The sequence below is a fragment of the Pteropus alecto genome, unplaced genomic scaffold (assembly GCF_000325575.1).
Source record: "Pteropus alecto unplaced genomic scaffold, ASM32557v1 scaffold79, whole genome shotgun sequence".
Taxonomy (NCBI): Eukaryota; Metazoa; Chordata; class Mammalia; order Chiroptera; family Pteropodidae; genus Pteropus; species Pteropus alecto.
The window spans coordinates 18,503,700-18,509,699 of record NW_006494612.1 but is presented as its reverse complement, the minus strand read 5'-3'; the positions used below and the strand labels follow the sequence as shown (position 1 = coordinate 18,509,699).

At 33.5% G+C, this 6,000-nt stretch overlaps 1 protein-coding gene across 9 annotated transcripts in view; it reads left to right on the top strand.

The window, feature by feature from the left end:
- The window catches only part of PTPRK (protein tyrosine phosphatase, receptor type K), a 483,452-nt gene that overhangs the window by 252,007 nt on the left and 225,445 nt on the right, over window positions 1-6,000 (top strand). The gene's annotated exons all lie outside the window — the stretch shown is intronic.

Genomic DNA, 6,000 nt, shown 5'->3' with positions numbered 1-6,000 from the left:
GTTCATTGATGCTTTGTGGAGTAAGACCAGTCACTGTCCTCAAAGAACTTATATTTTAGTATAGGGGGATAAACTTTGAAAATTTATTAATATAATTAACTATAACTATAATCATTGTCTGTTTGTGACTCTAGCCTGAGACTCTTCTGACCAAACAATCTCTAAAAGAGCAGATATTAATTCTCATGTTACTCAGGATCATGTCAGTGGCGAAGAAACACTTCCATCCCTTTGAATTTCTTTCTTTTCAACACTGCCATCATCTCCATCATTGCCTTCCAGTGGATCCCAAGTCATTTTCCTCTGTACGTCATAAACTTAGTACTGGTGTCAGAGTTGCCCTCTCCATTCCTAAGGCCGAGCACCATCCCGATGACTTCAGGATATTTGTGGAAAGTCCCGTTAGTTCTTTCACCTCCTTAACCCGATAAACCACCTTCCTTATTTTGCCTCATCTCTGGAAATCATCCTCCTTATTTTATCTCCCAAATCACCCATCTTATTTTAACCTGCTGCTCTGGTCCAGCAGGTCTTGTAGTATCTCACAAGTGTTCTAACTTTACATGTAAGCATCTCACTTTCTGACCATAACATTAACTCATTTTCTTCTACGTTATTCATTTTATTGAGATCATCCATCAACTTCATGAGGAGCACCAGTTCATCAAACTGTCCATTTTTTGCCAGTTCATCAACCTATCATGTTAAAATTTGATTTCATTTAATCTTTTCTGTTACATTTGGACCTGAATATTTGGAAATGGGTTTTGATTTGTGTACATTTATTCATTGAAGGCAAATGTGTTAATTTACTTAGATGTTTACATTAGCAATGCTTAATGTTTAAAAATTTAAATCACAAAAACACAAATTTAAGTAGGTTTGTGGGAATAAAATTCCAGTTTATTCTTTCTCTTTCTCTTTCTCTTTTTTTTTTCCCTAAATTGGAAACGGGGTTAAGTTTTTGATGAGAGAGGGAGAGAATGGGAAGAAATTTAATTTTAGTATATGTATCCTTTGTGAATGTTTTATTCTCATGATGTATTGGTGCCCCTTAACAGAGCACTTACTGTGTGCCAGGAGCTGTGCTAAATGGTTCATGTGCATTAAGCTATTTAATCTTCCTTTAAGCTCTAAGGTGAGTACTGATCATTTGTTTTCACAGGAAAAGAAACTGAGGTTTTTATTTTATATAAACTAAAGTTACATAAGTCAGTTTACATATATTTTTCCATAAGTTAAAGATACACTTAAAGAATGTGGACTATATATATATCAGACTTTGGAGCTTACACTTCAGAACCAACACCATTTTTATATTATGATATATTGAAAGAAAATGGAGTGTAAAATTTTTTGAATTTTTCTCATACCATAATATTTTGGTCTACATGGTATTTTAAATATAATATAATAATTTTACATATACTTTTCAGTCTTCGAAAGAAACCTGTGATATAGGCAAGGCTAGTATGGCCCAGATGAAGCTTCAAAGACACAGTTAAATAAATTATTATTTGGGTTACATGTGATAGCAGACCAACAACTAGATCCCAGGCTTCTTGACTTTGGATTCAGCTTTCCGTTATATGAGGTACTTCCTCTGCATTAATTCAGTTTACCAAAGGATAAAGTTGTCTTTGTTCTTTAGGGCTTGCACACCCCTCCTCTGCGCGCGCGCGCACACACACACACACACACACACACACACTTTAATTTAACTTTACTTCATTTATTTAGTTAATAATCCAAGAATGTTGCTAGAGTAGCAAAAATTTGATTAGAATCATCACCATCAGTATTTCAGGTAATGGAGTGGAGTGAAAACAGCATGAAAAACAGAGCGCATTTATTCTTTACCCAGGCTGGCATCCTGGATGGGTTAAAATTGATATCTGGTATGGTTTTCATTTCTCTCTTCTCTGGGAAGCCCTGGTTGACTACTTGACACCAAACATTTGATCTGACCTGAGCATTAGCGCAGGCAAGCTTTGCATAATTAAGCTATTGAGATTTGTTTCCCCTGACTGGACAGAAGAGCCTTACAAGGTGAGGGCTCTGTTGAAGTGATAAAGCTGATTAGATCCTTAGCAGTAAAGGAATCTGATCTTAGAAATTTTTTCTAGCTCTTGTTAATGAGGCAAAGACAACACTTAGCAGGGAAATTGAGGTCACAAAAAAGAGAAACATTTTTTTTTTTCTTTAATAAAGAACTGTTCTTTTAAACCAAGGCCTAAATTTATTGTCCAGAATAAAACTCAATTTAAATGAACAAATAAACTTTTTCTCAGAGGTGTAGTAATCATGCTTAAAATCATCTATTCAGAGCAAAGGAATTTAAACAATTTCAAAAAAGTAAAACTAAGATAAGCCTAAAAATTAAAATAATTTAATTAATGCTGATTACAACAAAACTGAAATAACTAATAATGATTAGTTATACAGACAGATGTGTGGTCTATTTATAAGAATGTATTATTTTTTTCCAAAAATGAATTTTTCACTTTTTCTATGTATACCTTCCCTTTTCTTGAACTACATTCAAGCAAATAAAACATATTTTCTTGAGATACACTTATACAAATCTCACATAACAACAATGTTGATAATCTTACCTTTGGTTTATATAGCACTTTTATGTATGGTACTATTTAACCCTCGTAAAATATTATAATGATAGCTGCATGATATTTACATTATAGAGGTGGGACTTGATTCTAAAAGATTATGTGATTTGTTCAAGAATTTGTAAACAGGAGAGTTAGAAGTCAAATACAAGTTTTCTCACCTTCAAGAAAGTGACTAACACAATTGCTTCAAGTTATACATTATTTAAGGTCTGACTCCCTCCTCTATTTCTTGCTAAGCCTTTGTTCCAATATTTAGAACCGACATGATAATTGTTATCATATCAAATACATTTATATGAAATTTAAATCATATGTGTATATACAAACACTCATGCAACATATATTTCTGCATTCATAGATAAGTAATCCTTTCACCATGAAAGCATTCCTCTTCCCTCATAAACCTTGTTCTCCTACGTCTCATTTTCAACTTATTCCAGTGAAATCAATAGTCATAAAGGGCAAACTTGTAGTAGAAAAGAAGCAACACAGGAGCAAGTGTATGATGGTAGTGGGTGGATGGGAGATTAACCTACTGTGTCCTGTTGTCATTGGCTTTGGGGTGGATATAGAACTATGGTATGACGATGGGAAGAGTGTAATGATGATGATACTGCTATTTAGTCAGTATAACACCTAATTAGTATGCTATTTAAGATGATATTAATTTTTTAAAATTTACCATTTTAGACTTTTTAAAAAAAATATAAGCCTATTAAAAGGAAATGTTCTCACTGTGTTTGCTTGTTTATCTTTAGAGGCAATGTAGGGAGTTGATGGAAGAAAAGAACCTAGAGGCAGGTTGACTTGGGTCCATTCCTGGCTACACCGCTTGTTTGCTGTTAGACATTGGTTCTGTTAAATTTTCTTTAAATTGAAGATAAAAATAATATCTACTTCATATGATTATATTGAGGATTAAATGAGTTTGGTTGGATGGAGGGAGAAGAAGAGAGGGAGATGGAGAGAGGGAGAGGGAGAGAGAAAACAACAGGAGCCAGGGTGGATGTGCATGCTAGTTTAGGACAGTCTCTTGTATATAATAAGTGTTCAATGAATGTTAATTATCAGCCATCAATGAAGATTCTGCCTCTCCACTGTAATAATGTTGTTTAAGAGTTACCAGAGAACTCCTAATGGCTAACCCCAGTTGATACTTTTTAATTCTAATTTTTTCTTGATTTGTCTTCTATATTTTATATTTTTTAACCACAGCCTATACCTTTATTTTTTAATTCCAACTCCCCAATTTCAAGTTGGTTAGTCTGTTTTCACACAATTGCAGCAAGCTGCACTGTTTTCACATTCTCTCATCAGAGACCCTAAATCTGTGCTGAGCTAGAACTGCAGTCTAATCCCAGAATTAACAAATATTCTCGTGGGAATTGAGACATAGCCGAGATCATAGGATCTCATTGGAGAGACTCTTCTCCTAAAATTTGTGTTCATATAGATGCCATCGTTTATATAGATATCTTATGTTTTAAAATTACAGTTATTATAATCGTCTGGCCTTTTCTAATGTTTTTGGTGGGAGTGTTGACCTGCCTGAAACCTCTGGATACTTCTCTTTTTCCTTGACCATGTGTCTGAGTCATACTTTGTTAGCTTTACTTCTACCGGCTGTCTTCTTGCTTTCTGTTTTAGTCATATTCTCCTCTTTGAGATATATTGGTATAGTTATCTCCAAAGCATTTATCCTAGGCAAATCAAATTTGAAGTGTCTGAAATGTATTTAGTTATCTTCTCCTTCAAATCTGTACCTTTTCCTTTATCACAAGGAAAATTTCATTACAACTGAGTCAGTAAATTCTATTTTGTCAATTTCCTTAATATTAACTTTTACCTCTTTTCATTTCTCTATTTCCACTGCTATTAGCATATCACCTGACTATTTTCAGTCTTCTTTTAGGCCATCCTTTAACTTATAGCTAGATATCTTTCTAATAGACCAATTTGATTGTATTTTCTACTATAAACATCAACTTCCATTACATTTCCTAAAATGTTTTGCAAAATATTCCAAAAATATGCTATATATCTCTACAAATAAAGGGGCCCATAGTCAAATAAAATGTTAAAATATGGCATACTAAAACTGTTTTCTCTTGAAAAGGCACATTATTAAAAGAAAGGCTATATGAAGTCCTGCTATTGACTGTAACAACAAAACTCTATAACAAACTTATATTTGAACATCAAAACTTTTGTTTAATATTTATTGATATGGAACTATTAAAAAGATATACTCTTGACATTACTCCCATGGTATTCAAGGTCTTCCATCCCTACCTCTCTAATGTTATCTCTTCTTTTTGAGCCACATTGTACCCATACAGATTACATTTATTTAGTTATCCAAACACATTGCTGTATTCTAGTTCGTTGTATAGTGTACCTTTTACCCGGAATACCACTAGTCTATCTGGTGACCTCTGTCTTTGAATAATTCATTTTATACACACACACACACACACACACACACACACACACAAACATTGGTTAATGAAATTCAGTAAGTTTCAAGTTTACAATTCAACAGTAAAAGCCAATGAAAGTTGTTTATACAGTTTTATAATATTTACTAACATTAGATATTAACCTTAAACTGTCAAATTATTTATGATTGCAAAATAAACCTGAGTGAAAAGACATTGCTCATATTTTGACAAACCTGAGATTTGTTTATCAAAATATAGTGGTATAACATTCTCTCTAATATGTATACCACAAAGAACTTGGAAAAAAAGGCAATGAGTGCAAATTGCAAGGATGAAAATTTGGCTTCTTTTATGTTACTTCTATAAACTTTAGAGTTTTTTAAAGAACATTTGTTATGGCTGAGTAATATTCCATTATATATATGTACCACAGCTTTTTTTATCCAATCATCTATCATAGGACACTTTAGTTGTTTCCATACCCTGGCCTCTGTGAATAATGCTGCTATGAACATCAATGTGCAACTATCTTTTTGGATATGAGTTTTCAAGCCTTTGAGATAAATACCCAGTAGGGGGGGATTGCTGGATCATATGGTAGATCAATTCTTAGTTTTTTGAGGAACCTCCCTACTGTTTTCCACAATGGCTGTACCAATGTGCAGTCCCACCAGCAGTGTATGGGGGTTCCTTTTTCTCCACATCCTCTTCAGCATTTGTTATTACTTGTCCTGTTGATTAGCTATTCTAACAGATGTGAGGTAGTATCTCATTGTGGTTATGATTTGCATTTCCCTAATAGCTAGTGATGATGAACATCCTTTTATATATTTGTTGGTCATTTGAATGTCCTCTAGGGAGAAGTGTCTGTTCAGGTCCTCTGCCCATTTTTTTGAACTGGATCGTTTGTTTTTTTTTGTTGTTGTTAT